An 18,089-nucleotide genomic window follows, 5' to 3' on the forward strand; every position below is an offset into this window, starting at 1 on the left:
TTTCGCTGTTTTATTTGAATTTAGGAAAAATGCGCGTTTTTCAAAATTGCTTTTAGGCCCCAAATAAATGTTCACTTTGTCCGGATTGATTTTAGAAGTCGGAGAAAATTTATTTCGGGATTTTGGGAGTCCGTTTAGTATTTCTTTTCTTTCTTTTTCTGCACGTCATATTGTTTAAAAAAAAGAGTCGACCGACTTAGGGCCGTACTCGGCCAGGACTTCTTGGGCCAGGCCTTTATAAGCCGCCGCCCCGAGCCCGTTACCGCCATCCCACCCAAAAATCCTAACCCTAGCCGCCACCCGCCGCCGCCGCCGCCCCAAGCCGCACGAACCGCCGCCCGCGCTGCCGCCACGCGCTGCCCGCGCTGGAGCCCGCCGCCGCCGCCGCCAACGCTACCGCCCGCGCTGCCTCGCCGCAGCTCGCCGCCGCCCCGCCGGACCTCCCGCCACCGCCGACTCGCCGAATCCCGCCGGAGTTCGAGGTAGCCGCCGGTTTTTTTAAAAAACTGATCAATTTTATTTCGTAAACCCTAGATTCTTTTTTTTCTAGATCCGGTTCGGTTTATTTTCTTCGGTTTAGTTATTTAGCGAACGGCCACTTTTACATTCATTTTTACGAACAGTTTTAGTCATTTAGCCGCAGACAACGAATGTTCGTTCGTTAGCCTGTTCGTTGTTTTCTATTTCTCGGATTTTCTGCGATTATTTCTGATCGCGATTTCTGATCCGATTTTCGTTTTAGTTTAACTTTTCGCTCGTTTATCGGAATCAGGCAATTCAAGCGCCTAAAGTTTCATCTCAAAACCCTCTTTCCGTTTAACCAACTCAAACAAGTTTTTGCTTCTGTAAAATTTGACTTACATCCAGATTAGTAAACGAAGCTTGTTTCTTTCGCCGTTTGCCTTTCGTCGCTTCATTTGATTTGTTTCTTTTTGCAAACCGGAGTTCTTCAGTTGAGCTTTCTGGTTAGATCTCTTATTTGAGTTTTACCTGTGCATTAGATGAGTACTTATCGTATGCTTGTTTGTTTGTTTTTTTGCGTTAGAGTACCCGGAGTGCGCCGCTTGCTACTTCGAATCTCTAGGTTTCGCGGATCCTCAGCAAGGCAAGTAACACTTTGATCATACCTCTTACTACCCAGTTTTATTGCATTAGATCAATCCTCAAACATTGCGTAATTAGGATCTAATTAAATTGTGGGTTGGGAAGTAGATGAGGTAGCACCTATTACCTGTTTTATTATCAAACCCTGGGAGTTACTTCTACGTTTGCTTATTGCCATGCTATGCTAGTAGACGTGGATTGGGTGAGTGTATCCATGACAGATGTGAGATTGTTAATTAACGGTTTATTTAAGGTGGCAACTTTAACACACATCTGGGTGGATTGAGGCACCTGGGTATTCCAGCGATTGCCTGTTTTTCTTTATGGACCGCCACCCAGGCTCAAAGGGATCATGAGATTATTCATGCTAGAAACGTTCGTGTGCAGCCACAAGCTACTATGGGATCTAGCATAGTTGATTAAGTCGTGTGAACTCTTACAGTGGTAGACAAGCAGATGTAGGGGAAAGTAGGTGTAACGGTCTACCCAATCGTAAGGTGCTAGCGCTTCTGAAAGACTATGTCTAGGTCATCCATTTCTCAAACACCATGTAGTGCGAGAATCCCAATGGAGGAGATCGAGTCTTGTGGGTAAAAGTGCGCAAACGTCTGCAGAGTGTATAAACTAATCATGGTTAGCCGTGTCCCCGGTTATGGACATCTTGAGTATCTAGTACCTGGATTATCATGTGAATCTCATCATGTGACTTTAATTAATTTTGTTGGGTTTTAATGATGATGTTTAATTGGGATTGAGAGGGTGTCTATGCTCTCAATGTTTAACAACTACCATGATAGTTAAATAAAATTTATTCCTTTGTAGTAGGGAAAAATTGGCTTTACGCAAAACTGTAACCATAGAGCTTTCCACCGGCCATATATGCATGTAGTATAGCCTATTTCTGCTCATTACTCTCTATGTGTTACTTTGCCAGCATATTCCATGTGCTGACCCGTTTTTGGGATGCAACGTTCATGTTGCAGACTTTTCAAACGACGAGTAAAGAGCTTTAGGTCATGGTTCTATACTCAGTGATGCCGTTGGAGTTGATGGACTCACTTATCTTCCAAGCCTTCCGCTGTTATCGTAATTAGATGGCCTTAAGCCATATTTCTTGTAATAAGTTCTCTTATGAGACACTCGTTGTAATAAGTGTGTGATTGCTACTCTGTTATAAATCCTTCAAGTACTGTGTGTGTCAGCATTACTGATCCAGGGATGACACTGAAGCACAGAGATCAGACCGTTTGAGGTCTGGTCGCTACAAGATGGTATTAGAGCACACACTGATTGTAGGACACGACCACTAAGATAAAGACCTAGATCACTACTCACTCTTCTCATTTCTGACTCCTCATCTTTTCTACTCTTTTAGGATGGCGGATGCAAGGAACAAGTTCACACAGCCGGATGAAGATACACCCTTTGGACGCCACCTGAAGGAAGTCACTAAGTACCTGAACATCGGAGTACCAAGCTTCACCGGGACCTACAACACCACTTTACCCGAGGAGGAGCACTGGATGATTCAAGTTCAAGTTCCAGGAAGGACGTTCATGCCAGTCACCAAGCCCATAGAGTTTTCCTTTGATGCACCAACCTGGAGTATAGGAAATAGCATGGCAGCCCACATCGCCATGGGACGTATTGGAGAAGTTTATCGCGATGATCTCAAGGATACTATCTACCAGATTTGTGGGTGCCGAGATGAACACTGGGAAATGATCAGCACCAAGAAGTATAGATCAATCGCAGCTTTTATCCAGGAGTTAAACTACCATATTCGACGTCAGGAGAACCAGATGTGCGCAGACATGATAGATCTGAAGAAGGAAATGACAAGAATCACAGAGCTGGAGGAAGAACTCAAGGCTACATGTGAAGATTATGAGGAGGAAATCGTCGTACTAGTGGAGAAGAATGACGACATGATTAAGAAGATCGGAATTTTCATGGGAGACCCTACACCAGTAGAAGAAGACGAAGAACCCAAGGAGATTCGCCCAGAAGACTACATCACCATCGACGACACCGACTCTGACCTGAGCGATGATGACTACGTTGACGAAGCTGGATCAGATATCATGGAGTCTGCAACCGAGGAAATAGAGTAGTCCGAGCACTTTCGCGATAGTTCTAGATCGATTGTATGCCCTTGATTGATTGAGTGAAAATGTTTGTGTTTGTCTCATGTGCATATGGGTAGTGCTTTCTCATTAGACCTCATTCTATTCTAATCTCTCCCCTCTAAACCCATCAGATGCCTCTGAGACGTGACAATGGATTTGCATTTCCACTGAAGCTCACTCAGTTGATCCAGCAGCAGAATGCGTTGATGCAGTTGCTAGTCCAGAATCAGAATCAAGGGAACAACAACAACAACCCACCACCACCACCACCACCTGTTGATCACTTAACCCGTTTCCTTAGACTGAATCCGCCGGTGTTCTCTAGTAGCACTGAGCCTGTAGTAGCAGATGATTGGCTCCGCAAGATTGAAAGGGAGTTAACCACTACAGGATGTACTGATGCTGAGAAGGTGCGCTTTGCCGCACATCAGTTGGATGGACCAGCAGCATCATGGTGGGAGAATTACACTGTCACCTACCCTATAGCCACGGTGACATGGGACCAATTTCAGCAGGCTTTCCGTACTGCCCATGTGTCGGCAGGAGCTATGGCCATGAAGAAGCGTGAGTTTCGCAACTTGCGCCAAGGAGGACGGACAGTTGGCCAATACGTGGATGACTTTAGTAAGTTAGCACGTTATGCCTCGGATGACGTTGCTACGGATGCAGCTAAGCAGGAGAAGTTTCTGGAAGGACTGAATGATGAGTTGAGCATGCAGTTGATGGTAGCAACCTTCAACAACTACCAGGAACTGGTAGATCGTGCTCATATGATTGAAGGGAAGCAGCAGCAGATTGAGAACTGCAAGAGGAAGTATGGACAAGGGAAGTACAATTCAGGAGCTTAGCAGAAGCCACCTTTTACCCCGAAAACGGGAGGACATTTTCAGCATACCCATGGAGGAGGGAGTTCGCATAATCATAATGGACCCAAGAACGATAATGGCAATGGGGGAAGCAACGTTCAGAACCGTACAAACCCATCAACCCCAGCCAAGAGAGACCTGAGCCAAGTCACTTGTTATAAGTGTCAGAAGATCGGACATTATGCCAATGAATGTCCTGAAACCCAGAATGGAAATGGCAATGGAAGCTCTGGGAAGAGGCCGAACCCTTTCAATAGGGGGCAGGTGAACTACGTTAACATGGAAGATGTTGAAGCCCAGCCAGATGCAGTAATCGGTAAGTTTTTGGTTAAGTCTTTTACTGCAATCGTTCTTTTCGATACTGGTGCATCGCATTCATACATATCAAGGTGATTCATGGATAAGTATAAACTGCCCACCAAGGTTCTTAGAACACTATGTTAGTAAGCTCACCAGGAGCGGAGTATATGGCCAGTAAAGGATGTTTTGAAGTGCCATTGAGTATAGGTAGGCGTGTGTTTCCCTCGAATTTAATCATTTTGGAATCGCAAGGTTTGGATGTAATTCTGGGTATGGATTGGCTATCAATGTATGGAGGAAACATCGATTGCGCCAGTAAGTCGATTTTGCTTACCACCCCAGAAGGGAGAAGGATCAAGTATATATCACGGCATGTGCAGATTAGGACACAAGTAAATTCCCTAACAGGAGTTGTATAGGAGGAACTACCGGTGGTAAAGGATTTTCCGGATGTATTTCCAGAAGAGTTGCCATGCATGCCACCGGATAGGGACATTGAGTTTTTGATTGAGCTTTTGCCAGGCACAGGACCAATATCTAAGAGACCGTATAGAATGCCTGCAAAGGATTTGGAGGAGATTAAGAAGCAGATTAAGGATTTACTGGATAAGGTATATATTCGCCCAAGTTCATCACCTTGGGGATCACCAGTACTTCTACTGGAAAAGAAGGATGGATCGTTAAGGATGGTTGTTGATTATCGAGGATTGAATGAAGTGACGATCAAGAATAAGTACCCACTGCCGATGATCAATGATCTGTTTGACCAATTGCAAGGAGCCAAGGTATTTTCCAAGATCGATTTGCGATCAGGATACCACCAGTTGAAGATTCAAGAGCAGGACATACCTAAGACAGCTTTTACTACGAGGTACGGGCTGTATGAGTATACCGTTATGTCATTTGGTCTGACTAACGCACCTGCTTATTTTATGAACATGATGAACAAAGTGTTTATGGAGTTTTTCGATAAGTTCGTCGTAGTATTCATTGATGATGTACTGGTTTACTCGAAGAACGAAGAAGAACATAATGAACATTTGTGTCTGGTACTTGGTAAGCTCAGAGAACATCAGTTATACGCCAAGTTTAGCAAATGTGAGTTTTGGTTGAAGGAAGTTGGATTCCTCGGACATGTTATATCCGGAGAAGGAATAGTTGTAGATCCCACCAAGGTTGTCACTCTGACAAATTGGGAAGCCCCAACAATAGTTGGAGAGATCCGGAGTTTTCTTGGACTCGTAGGATACTACCGGAGATTCATTGAAAATTTCTCGAAGATTGCAAAACCTATGACGGAGTTGTTGAAGAAGGATACCAAGTTCAATTGGACTGAGGAATGTGAGGCCAGTTTCCAGGAGTTGAATAAACGTTTGGTTACCTCGCTAGTGTTGATTTTACCAGATCAGCGCAAGGATTATGAGGTGTATTGCGACGCTTCACGTCGAGGACTTGGAGCAGTGCTTATGCAGGAGGGAAGAGTTGTTTCATATGCCTCACGACAGCTTAAGCCCCATGAGTTGACTACACATGATTTGGAGTTAGTAGCCGTAGTGCACGCATTGAAGACATGGAGACATTTTCTCATCGGAAACCATTATGAGGTGTACATGGATCACAAGAGTTTGAAGTACATCTTCATGTAGAAGGAGTTGAATCTCAGGCAAAGAAGATGGTTGGAGCTCATCAAGGATTATGACATGAGGTTGCATTATCACCCCGAAAAGGCTAACGTAGTAGCTGACACATTGAGCCGCAAGAGCCATGTCAACACACTAATGACTGGAGATTTACCAAAGGAGTTAGTCGAGGATCTTCGCGAGCTATGTTTGGAGATAGTTCTGAGAGGCTATGTAGCAGCATTGGAGATTCAGTCTACTCTGATGGATAAGATCAGAGAAGCTCAGAAGACCGACAAGGAGATTGCCACCATAAAGGAGAAGATGAGCAAGGGAAAAGTTAAAGGTTTTCGTGAGGATGAACACAATACCTTATGGTTTGAGGACCGCGTTTATGTGCCTAATGACCCGGAGATCAGGAAGCTAATTCTACAAGAGGCCCATGATTCACCGTACTCGATTCACCCAGGAAATACCAAGATGTATTTGGATTTGAAGGATACTTTCTGGTGGACCGGAATGAAGAAGGATATTGCGGAGTATGTAGCTGTTTGTGATGTATGTCAGAGAGTAAAGACAGAGCATCAAAAGCCAGCAGGATTGTTACAGCCATTGCCAATACCCGAATGGAAGTGGGGTAAGCTAGGCATGGATTTTATCACGGGATTACCCAGGACCCGCTCAGGCTATGACTCAATATGGGTTGTAGTCGATCGCTTGACAAAGGTAGCTCATTTCATCCCAATGAAGACCACTTACACCAGTGCTAAGTTGGCAAAGATATATATGACCAGGATCGTATGTCTGCATGGAGTTCCGAGGTGCATTGTATCAGATAGAGGAACTGAGTTTACCTCAAAGTTCTGGAATCAGTTGCATGAAACTTTAGGTACCATGCTAGAGTTCAGTACAGCTTTTCATCCGTAGACCGATTGATAGACCAAGAGAGTCAATCAGATTTTGGAGGATATGCGGAGAGCTTCTGCGCTAGATTATGGATCTAGTTGGGATGACAATTTGACATATGCGGAGTTCTCTTACAACAATAGTTATCAATCCAATTTGAAGATGGCCCCTTTTGAAGCCTTGTACGGAAGAAGGTGCAGAACACCATTGTCGTGGGACGAAGTTGGAAACCGCCAGCTGTTTGGACCAGATTTGATTAAGGAGTCTGAACAGAAAATGAAGTTGATTCGCGATAGGCTCAAGATAGCCCAGTCCAGGCAAAAGAGCTGTGCAGATTCTAAACGCAAGAAGACAGTTTACGAAGCCGGAGACAGAGTTTATCTTCGTGTATCCCCACTTCGAGGAGTTAAGCATTTTCGAGTTAAGGGAAAATTAGCGCCACGTTTTGTGGGACCATACAAAGTTTTGGAGCGTATGGGAGAAGTTGCTTACAAGTTGGAGTTGCCCGACAGATTGTCGGGAGTTCACGACGTGTTCCACGTTTCCCAACTGAAGAAGTGCCACGCAGAGATGGCGGATATACCGCTGAGAGATACAGTGCCGCTGGAAGCAATTCGGTTGGATAGTGATTTGACCTACGAGGAGAAACCAGTCAAGATACTCGAGTTTGCCAGCCGAGTTACCCGCAACAAGGTTAACAGGTTTTGTAAAGTTTAGTGGAGTCACCACACCGAGGATGAAGCTACCTGGGAGCGAGAGGAAGATCTGCTGAAGGACCACCCTCACATATTTTCTAGCCAACCCGAATCTCGAGGGCGAGATTCATCTTAAGGGGGGTAGGTTTGTAACATCCCAAATTTTCAATTTGGAATGTTATACATTAGATCATCATTGCATATCATATTTTATTTGCTTTTTGGTTGATCCAAGAAATCCTACGCAACTCAAGGACCTACAAAGAGAGTTGGGGATCTCGTTATTTTCATATTTGAGGTTTTCTCGAATTATGAAAACAGGATCGTTTGATTTTAATTATTTTTCTATGAATTATTGCTTTTATTAAAAAATGAAAGAGAGAGGATAAAATGACTTCCTGAAAATAAAGAAATATCAGAGATTTAATATTAAAATCAAATAAGGTTTTTGTTTTGGAGTTTTTCGCTGTTTTATTTAAATTTAGGAAAAATGCGCATTTTACAAAATTGCATTTAGGCCCCAAATAAATGTTCACTTTGTCCGGCTTGATTTAAGAAGTCGGGGAAAATTTATTTCGGGATTTTTGGAGTCTGTTTAGTATTCCTTTTCTTTCTTTTTCTGCACATCATAGTATTTAAAAAAAAGAGTCGACTGACTTAGGGTCGTACTCGGGGAGGACTTCTCGGGCCAGGCCTTTATAAGCCGCCACCCCGAGCCCGTTACCGCCGCCCCACCCGAAAACCCTAACCCTAGCCACCACCCGCCTCCGCCGCCGCCCCGCGCTGCCGCCCGCGCCGCCTCGCCGGAGCTCGCCGCCGCCGACTCGCCGGATCCCGCTGGAGTTCGAGGTAGCCGACGGTTTTTTTAAAAAAACCGATCGGTTTTATTTCGTAAAACCTAGATTCGTTTTTTTCTAGATCCGGTTTGGTTTATTTTCTTCAGTTTAGTTATTTAGCGAACGACCGCTTTTACGTTCGTTTTTAAGAACGGTTTTCGTCGTTTAGCCGCAGACAGCGAACGTTCATTTTCTAGCCTGTTCGTCCTTTTTCTTTTTCTCGGATTTTCCACGATTATTTCTGATCGCGATATTTGATCCGATTTTCGTTTTAGTTTGACTTTTCGCTCGTTTATCGGAATCAGGTGATTCAAGGGCCTAGAGTTTCGTCTCGAAACCCTCTTTCCGTTTAACCAACTCAAACAAGTTTTTGGTTCTGTAAAATTTGACATAGATCCAGATTAGTAAACAAAGCTTGTTTCTTTCGCCGTTTGCCTATCGTCGCTTCGTTTTATTTGTTTCTTTTTGCAAATCGGAGTTCTTAAGTTGAGCTTTCCGTTTAGATCTCTTATTTGAGTTTTAACTATGCATTAGATGAGTACTTATTGTATGCTTGTTTGTTTGTTTGCGTTAGAGTACCCGGAGTGCGCCGGTTGCTACTTCGAATCTCTAGGTTTCGTGGATCATCAACAAGGCAAGTAACACTTTGATCATACCTCTTACTACCCAGTTTTATTGCATTTGATCAATCCTCAAACATTGCATGATTAGGATCTAATTAAATTGTGGGTTGGGAAGTAGATGGGGTAGCACCTATTACCTGTTTTATTATCAAACCCTGGGAGTTACTTCTATGTTTGCTTATTGCCATGCTATGCTAGTACACATGGATTGGGTGAGTGTATCCATGACAGATGTGAGATTGTTAATTAATGGTTTATTTAAGGTGGCAACTTTAACACACATCTGGGTGGACTGAGGCACCTGGGTATTCCAGCGATTGCCTGTTTTTCTTTATGGACCGCCACCTAGGCTCAAAGGGATGATGAGATTATTCATGCTGGAAACTTCCGTGTGTTTGAAGTACTCAGATTTTGTATTCAGAACACTATTCGGCTGATTACGCCCCCAAGATGGCCTCATATGAGAAACGTTTCTACACGGGTTGTCTTCGTCTTGTCACAATGATCGATTTCGATATAAAAAACGTCTAAATCAGAGTTCATATGCAAAAGTTGGAGCCAAAACAGTGTGCTTCATAAGTTTGCCCCGGAAGTTTCCGGCAAACTTCCACGGAGGTTCCACGCTAAACAGAAAGTTTGCACACGGTTCGCCCTGAAAGCTGGAATTTCGACATTATTTACAGATTTGCGGGCCAGGATTCAATCTCAAGATGACCTCGGATACAAAAGTGATCAAGTAAATAGTTTTTCTCCATTGCAAGATCTAAAACTTTGCTTTTTGGACCATCGCGATATGAGGCCATGTGCGACCCGCAGGAGCTGTACAAGAGGCTACTTTATGTAATTTTAGCCCAGAAGTTTCGGGCTGATCGGAAGTTCCGGCCCTCATAGTCCGAGGTAGGTTAACTTTTGATGTTTTGGATGGGATTTCAGTCCTTTTCTTGTACAGAAAGTCCAGCCACCTCATATATATGTAAGGGGTGATGGCCGATTGAATAACAACACATAATAGACAAATCAAACTATCATCTTTTACCTTTACTTTTATCTTCTCCCTTGTTCTTTGTCACATCCCTAGTTCTGGTCTGACCTAGGCCAGCTTCCATGTGTTGCATCATGTTTAAATTCTTTTGAATTTGAAATGGGGTTTGATCAAACCCTAGAACCTCTCTAAAAATACTAGGTTCAAACTTAAATCATTTTCAGTGAACCCAAAATGCCTTTCGAAAATGTTCATGATTTCTGATAAAGGAGAAAACCTCTGCCAAAAATGATGAACATATTTCTAGGTCATTCCTCGATTTTTGAATTAAATCATATTGTATTTGACTTTGAGCATTTAAACACTATAAATAATTTAAATGCTCAAATAATGTTCGAACTATTTGTGGGCCAGTGAATTAATTCAGAAAGTGCTCAGGAATATTTTCAGGATTTATGAAATTGATTTGGTATTTTAAACTAAATCAAAACAAACCTGCAAAATAGAAAAACAGAAAGAATTAGGAAAGCCACAGAGAGAGGGACTAACCTGGATGGCCCAGCACTATGCAGCCCGCTGGCCCACAGTGCTAGTCACCACTAACCTTGCGCCAGAAGGACGCCGCGCGCCAGCACACGCCCGAGCCACCTCCAGCTTCCGCCGCTTCTGGAGCCAGCCCCGAGTGCCACACACTCCCTCTCGACCCCCTCGCTCTCTCCCTGGACCCCCTCCCCCTCCTCTGCTCCCTACCATAGCACCACCCGAGCGCGTTCGCCGCCGCCACTCACCGTAGCCATGGCCACCACCTGTCCCACGCCCCCTGGAGCTTCCCACGAGCTCCGCCTCGTTCCTCTCTTCCTCCTCACCGAGCCTCCCGATGCCGGAAGCCTCGAAAACATCGCCGGCATCATCGTGTTCACCTTCAGGCACCGAAGATCGTCGCCGCCGACTCGTCGTCCACAGGACTTCCTCGAGCATGCTAGCCATCCCTACGGCACCGCTGTGAGCCCCCGAGCGTTTTCCCCCTCCCCCCGCAGTCAATCCCCTCCTCTAGCCAGCATAGCCACCCGAGGTGAGAGCTCCATGTCGCCGGCCATGGTGCCGCCATGGCTAGAGCCCGAACCAGCCGCTCCCGCACGCGTCGTCGTCCTCCTCACCTCTCAGGAGCCCGTAGCCGCCACCAGATCCTTCCCACGTGCCCTACAGCCACTGCCCAAGCTCACCCGAGCTTCGGCAGCCGCCGCGAGCTCGTCTCCGTCGAGTACAGTGCACCCCAGCCGCTGCTGCCTACTCCGTTGGATGCGTACGAGCATGGGCTCCCTCCTGGTGGTCACACCGCACCTAACCGCAGCCCCTAGCGCCGCCCAGCTGCAGCTCCGCCGTGCAGAATGGTCGCCGCCGGCCAAAGTCCGGCGATGATGACGTGGCTCCGTCATTAGAGGCTAATCCCTTAATTAGCCACCTCATAGCCACTGATAGTGGGCCCTACCACAGGGTCAAACCCAATCAGCGTTGGTTTTGACCGGGGTTAGTCCTCGTGTCACTGACGTGTGGTCCCCACACGTCAGGTTTGACCTAGACAGCCCCGTTGACCCGCTGACATCGGCATGTGGTCATGCTCACACAGTAACATTTTCTGGGATTTTAAATGAATCAGAAATGATTTATTTATTTCATAAAATAGCCAAAACTTCTAAAATTCATAGAAAATCAACCGTAACTCTAAATGAAATAATTTATATATGAAAAATGATCGGAAAAATTCAAGGAACCCATCTGTACCATTTCCATGCATGTTTGAACAATGTTTATCCTCTATTTTGGACAAAACAAATAAAGGGTATTTAAATAATCATATATGGAGTTGGAATTTGAATCATGTATCCAAACCAACTACATTTAAATCATAGCTAGATGCATTAGCTCAAATCATAGCATATTGCCATGTCATGATCATGCATCATATTTTGGCATTGCATTGATTGTGTTCTTTCTCAGTTGCCGGTGTTTTCCCCCTCTCGGTAGACGTGTACCGACGACAAGAACGATGACACTGATCAAGTGTGTTCCTCTTCAGAAGTGTCAGGCAAGCAAAAAACCCCTTGTTCATTCCGATACAATCCCACTCTCTTGCTCCTGCTCTCTTTTACTTCATTAGGGCAACAACGATTCAACTGTTACATGCTGCAGTAGTTGAACCCCTTTCCTCTGCATGACCTGTCATTGCCACAGTAAATAGATGAAACCCACTAGCATGAGTAGGAATTGTTTGAGCCCTGATGTGCCTACTCATTCATGCTTGTTGTCATGCCTGCTACTGCTTAGAGTTGAGTCAGGTCTGATTCATCGGGAATGAATTGGAACGTGGTGAACATGTCCTACCATTGAGAGCTAAGTGTGTGAACATGATTTGGTAAAGGTAGCGGTGAGAGGCCATGTAGGAGTACATGATGGGTTGTCTCATTGCAGCCGTTCTCAGGAACTGAGTTCTGTGTTTGTGATCCATGAACAGTTACTACGACACATTGGGTTCCGGTAACTCGGCCCCTCTTGGCTTATTAATCAACTCGATCTCTGTCCAGGAGTTGCAACTAGTTTCTGGTGTTTGTAGGTAGTGTTAGTAGTCTACCAAGTGGCACCCGGTACAATTGGGCTTGGGACAGACTAGGCATAGTGGCACGGTGTACCAAGTGGCACTCGGATGGTGGGCTTGGGAACCCTGCACACATCATTTGGGGCTGTGAGCGACACCCCGGCCGGATCTCCTTGCGGATGGAACCCGAATAGGCGATAAACATGGACGAGAGACTTGTGTGGTTAGTCAGGTCGTGGCCGACTCCCTCGCCAGGCTTCCGCTTGAAGGTTGCCGAGGTACACGACGTGTACATGGTGGTAAGTGGCGAGAGCGTGTGTGAAGAAGTACACCCCTGCAGGGTTATCATTATCTATTCGAATAGCTGGATTCCTCAGATATGGAAACTTGGACCCCTTGCATAGTTCATAGACAAGTGAAAGTGGATACTCTAAAATGCGCAAGATAAGCATGAGTGCTATGGATGGCGTTCTCATAGGGAGACGGGAGCAGATCCATAGTGATGTATTGATTTGGTGAATATGTGGACTCGTGTGTGCCACCTCAAAGAGTTATTTGCAGTAGTAGTTCAGGTTAGCCATTGAGTCAAAGCTGACTTGCTGCAGTTAAACTCCACCACCCCCTTTGTTGATACCGATGCATAGTTCTGATGTAAGTCTTGTTGGGTACATTTGTACTCATGTTTGCTTATTTTATGTTTTGCAAAGAGACGTCAGTCTCGCTAGTAGTTCCGTGTGGACTTCGACGTTTAGCTTGATACCTCAGCTACGAACTTGTGCCCTCGGCAGGATCAGGTAGATAGTCAGGCTTCTCGGCCTTTTTCATTTGTAGAAGTCTGTACTCACACATGTTAAGCTTCCGCATGTGCTTTGACTTGTATGCTCTAAATGTTTGGTCATGAGACCCATGTTTGTAATATCTGGCTCTTCGGAGCCTAATGAATAAAATACTTGAGTTGTAGAGTCATGTTGTGATGCCTTGTTGTATCTGCACATAGCGAGCATATTGTGTGTATGTTATTGAAATGCTTGGTATGTGTGGGATCTGACTATCTAGTTGTTTATCCTTGGTAGCCTCTCTTATCAGGAAATGTCTCCTAGTGCTTCCACTAAGCCATGGTAGCCTGCTACAGCCCGGATTACCAAAGTCCTGCTATCACCGTGTTCACTTAATTATGGAATTCCATCTATATGGAAGCCTGGATGGTTTGTTGTTGAGCACATTGACAACAATTTCATCTTGTCCATGATTCAAGTTGAACGTGTAAATTAGTGTTGGAAACTTTGTAAGCAATGCTTCGTGTTCCGTTCATGAAGCTTATGCTTGGATGGAAGAAGTGACTTCCTCGAATTCATGCGCATTCTATGCAAGTTGCTGCTGTGAATACGAGAAAGATTGTTTTTGCTTCCTCTAGAATCATCCCAAGTTAGTCACGCATGTGCGAAGTACTCTATGGTTTGATAGGTTGGCCGCCTCCATTCTATATGTGTTTCCTAGCACACCAAGCCACTGAATGACTTGTTCAAGGAGAAGAAGTTCCTTCTTAAGAGCATGCCTTATGCAAGGACTTTGATATCCTCAATGATGGTTCCCCACCTGAAATCGGTAGTGTTTTATTGTAAGACTACTACGTGGTCATGCTTGTCTGGGACAGCATGTTCACATGTGTTTAGCAGAACTAGCTCATGTTTTGGAGCTTACTACCATAGTCTGTTTCCCGAGAATATCGCAACGTCATCTCGTAGAATTGTGTTGCGAACTTTCCTTCCAGACATGACGAGTCTGGAATATTCTGACACCAACCCGATCTGAATCTTAGGCAGATATGATGGTTGGAACATTCTCGACATTTGCATTTTGTTCCCAGCTTGCACCGCCACGGTGCCATTCTACCATGAACTGGCTCTCAATAATGGTTTAGGATCATCTTCAAAGTGGGCTTACCTTGGGTCCTAGTCATTCTCGATGATAAGCAGAAATCATCCATTGCGTTGTCTTCAAAAGGTAGTCCACATCGTCCATTCTAGTCCGGGTATGCCATCCTTCGTACTCCGCCAGACCATTGTTTTGATTTGCCTTAGGCTGGTATAAAAGTTTCAATGATCTAGATATCAAAAGTAATTCTTTTTTCCAATTAAGGGAGTAATTCCACGAGTCACCTTCCCTGAGGTACTCCGTTATGGAATCATGACAATTTTCCCTCGCTACTTTGAAATCCTCATCAACTTGTTCTTCCGTCCTTTCTAAGGTGTGCTTTGCCTCTCAACTCAGGAGATGTCTCTACGTCTCCTCCCATGAGTTGATCTTGTGATTGTTAAGATGATCCATCACTATGGAGTTGTCTCTGTCCTCGTGTTTGATGAAGAACTCGAAAGCAGAGTTGTCAAGACCAAGGTGATGCGAGGAATCGATGTTCCTATGAGTTGCAAGTTGGATCATGAAGATCGTGTTAGTTTGGTGTCCCCTCTGTCATCTTACCCTACGCTTGAATCTCGGGACGAGATTCTTGTTTAGTGGCGGTGAGTTGTCACATCCCTAGTTCTGGTCTGACCTAGGCTAGCTTCCATGTGTTGCATCATTTTTAAATTCTTTTGAATTTGAAATGGGGATTGATCAAACCCTAGCACCTCTCTAAAAATACTAGGTTCAAACATAAATCATTTTCAATGAACCCAAAATTCCCTTTGAAAATGTTCATGATTTCTGATAAAGGTGAAAACCTGTGCCAAAAATGATGAACATATTTCTAGGTCATTCCTGGATTTTTGAATTAAATCATATTGTATTTGACTTTGAGCATTTAAACACTATAAATAATTTAAATGCTCAAATAATGTTGGAACTATTTGTGGGCCACTGAATTATTTCAGAAAGTGCTCAGGAATATTTTCAGGATTTATGAAATTGATTTGGTATTTTAAACTAAATTAAAACAAACCTGGAAAATAGAAAAACAGAAAGAATTAGGAAAGGCAGAGAGAGAGGGACTAACCTGGACGGCCCAGCACTGTGCAGCCCGCTGGCCCACAGTGCTAGTCACCACTAACCTTGCGCCAGAAGGACGCCGCGCGCGGGGTCGCCGCGCGCCAGCACGCGCCCGAGCCACCTCCTGCTTCCGCCGCTTCTGGAGCCAGCCCCGAGTGCCACGCACTCCCTCTTGACCCCCTCGCTCTCTCCTTGGACCCCCTCCCCCTCCTCTGCTCTCTACCGTAGCACCCCCCGAGCGCGTTCGCCACCGCCACTCGCCGTAGCCATGGCCACCACCTCTCCCATGCCCCCTCGAGCTTCCCACGAGCTCCCCCTCGTTCCTCTCTTCCTCCTCACCGAGCCTCCCAACGCCGGAAGCCCCGAAAACATCGTCGGCATCGTCGTGTTCACCGTCGGGCACCGAAGATCGCCGCCGCCGATTTGTCGTCCACAGGGCTTCCTCGAGCACGCTAGCCATCCCTACGGCACCGCTGTGAGCCCCCGAGAGTTTTCCCCCTTTTCCCACAGTCAATCCCCTCCTCTAGCCAACATAGCCACCCGAGTTGAGAGCTCCACGTCGCCGGCCATGGCGCCGCCATGGCCAGAGCCCGAACCGGCCGCTCCGCAAGCGTCGTCGTCCTCCTCACTCTCCAGGAGCCCGTAGCCGCCATCAGATCCTTCCCACGTACCCTATAGCCACCGCCCGAGTTCACCCGAGCTTCGGCCGCCACCGCGAGCTCGTCTTCGTCGAGTACAGCGCACCTCAGCCGCACCTGCCTACTCCGTTGGATGCGGACGAGCATGGGCTCCCTCCTAGTGGTCACACTGCACCTAACCGCAACTCCTAGCGCCGCCCAGCTGCAGCTCCGCCGTGCGGAATGGTCGCCGCTGGCCAGAGTCCGGCGAAGATGACGTGGCTCCATCATTAGAGGCTAATCGCTTAATTAGCCAACTCATAGCCACTGACACTGGGCCCTACCAGAGGGTCAAACCCAATCAGCGCTGGTTTTGACCGGGATTAGTCCCCGTGTCACTGACGTGTGGTCCCCACATGTCAGGTTTGACCTAGACAGCCCCGTTGACCCACCGACATTAGCATGTGGTTATGCTGACGCAGTAACATTTTCTGGGATTTTAAATAAATCAGAAATGATTTATTTATTTCAGAAAAGAGCCAAAACTTCTAAAATTCATAGAAAATCAATGGTAACTCCAAATGAAATAATTTATATATGAAAAATGATCAGAAAAATTCACGGAACCCATCTGTACCATTTCCATGCATGTTTGAACAATGTTTGTCCTCTGTTTTGGACAAAAAAATAAAGGGCATTTAAATAATCATATATGGAGTTGGAATTTGAATCATGTATCCAAACAAACTTCATTTAAATTGTTGCTAGTTGCATTAGCTCAAATCACAGCATATTGCCATGTCATGATCATGCATCATATTTTGGCATTGCATTGATTTTGTTCTTTCTCAGTGGCCGGTGTTTGTCCCCTCTCGGTAGACGTGTGGCGATGACGAGAACGATGACACCGATTAAGTGTGTTCCTCTTCAGAAGTGTCAGGCAAGCAAAACCGCCTTATTCATTCCGATACAATCCCAGTCTCTCCCTCTTGCTCTCTTTTACTGCATTAGGACAACAACGATTCAACTGTTACATGCTGCGGTAGTTGAACCCCTTTCCTCTGGATGAGCTGTCATTTCCACAGTAAATAGATGAAACCCACTAGCATGAGTAGGAATTGTTTGAGACCTGATGAGCCTACTAATTCATGCTTGTTGTCATGCCTACTACTACTTAGAGTTGAGTCAGGTCTGATTCATCGGAATGATTTGGAACGTGGTGAACATGTCCTACCATTGAGAGCTAAGTGTGTGAACATGATTTGGTAAAGGTAGCGGTGAGAGGCCATGTAGGACTACATGGTGGGTTGTCTCATTGCAGCCGTTCTCAGGAACTGAGTTTTGTGTTTGTGATCCATGAACAGTTACTACCACACATTGGGTTCTGGTAACTTGGCCCCTCTCGGCTTATTAATCAACTCGATCTCTGTCCAGGAGTTGCAACTAGTTTCTGGTGTTTGTAGGTAGTGTTAGTAGTCTACCAAGAGGCACCCGGTACAGGTGGGCTTGGGACAGACTAGGCACAGTGGCATGGTGTACCAAGTGGCACCCAGATGGTGGGCTTGGGAACCCTGCACACATCGTTTGGGGCCGTGAGCGACACCCCGGCCGGATCTCCTTGCGGATGGAACCCGAACAGGCGATAAACATGGACGAGAGACTTGTGTGGTTAGTCCGGTCATGGCCGACTCCCTCGCCAGTCTTCTGCTTGAAGGTTGCCGAGGTACACGACGTGTACATGGTGGTAAGTGGCGAGAGCGTGTGTGAAGAAGTACACCCCTGCAGGGTTATCATTTTCTATTCGAATAGTCGGATTCCTTAGATATGGAAACTT

This window comes from Triticum urartu, chromosome 4A (genome assembly GCF_056163025.1).
Source record: "Triticum urartu cultivar PI428250 chromosome 4A, HENAU_Tu73, whole genome shotgun sequence".
Lineage (NCBI taxonomy): Eukaryota > Viridiplantae > Streptophyta > Magnoliopsida > Poales > Poaceae > Triticum > Triticum urartu.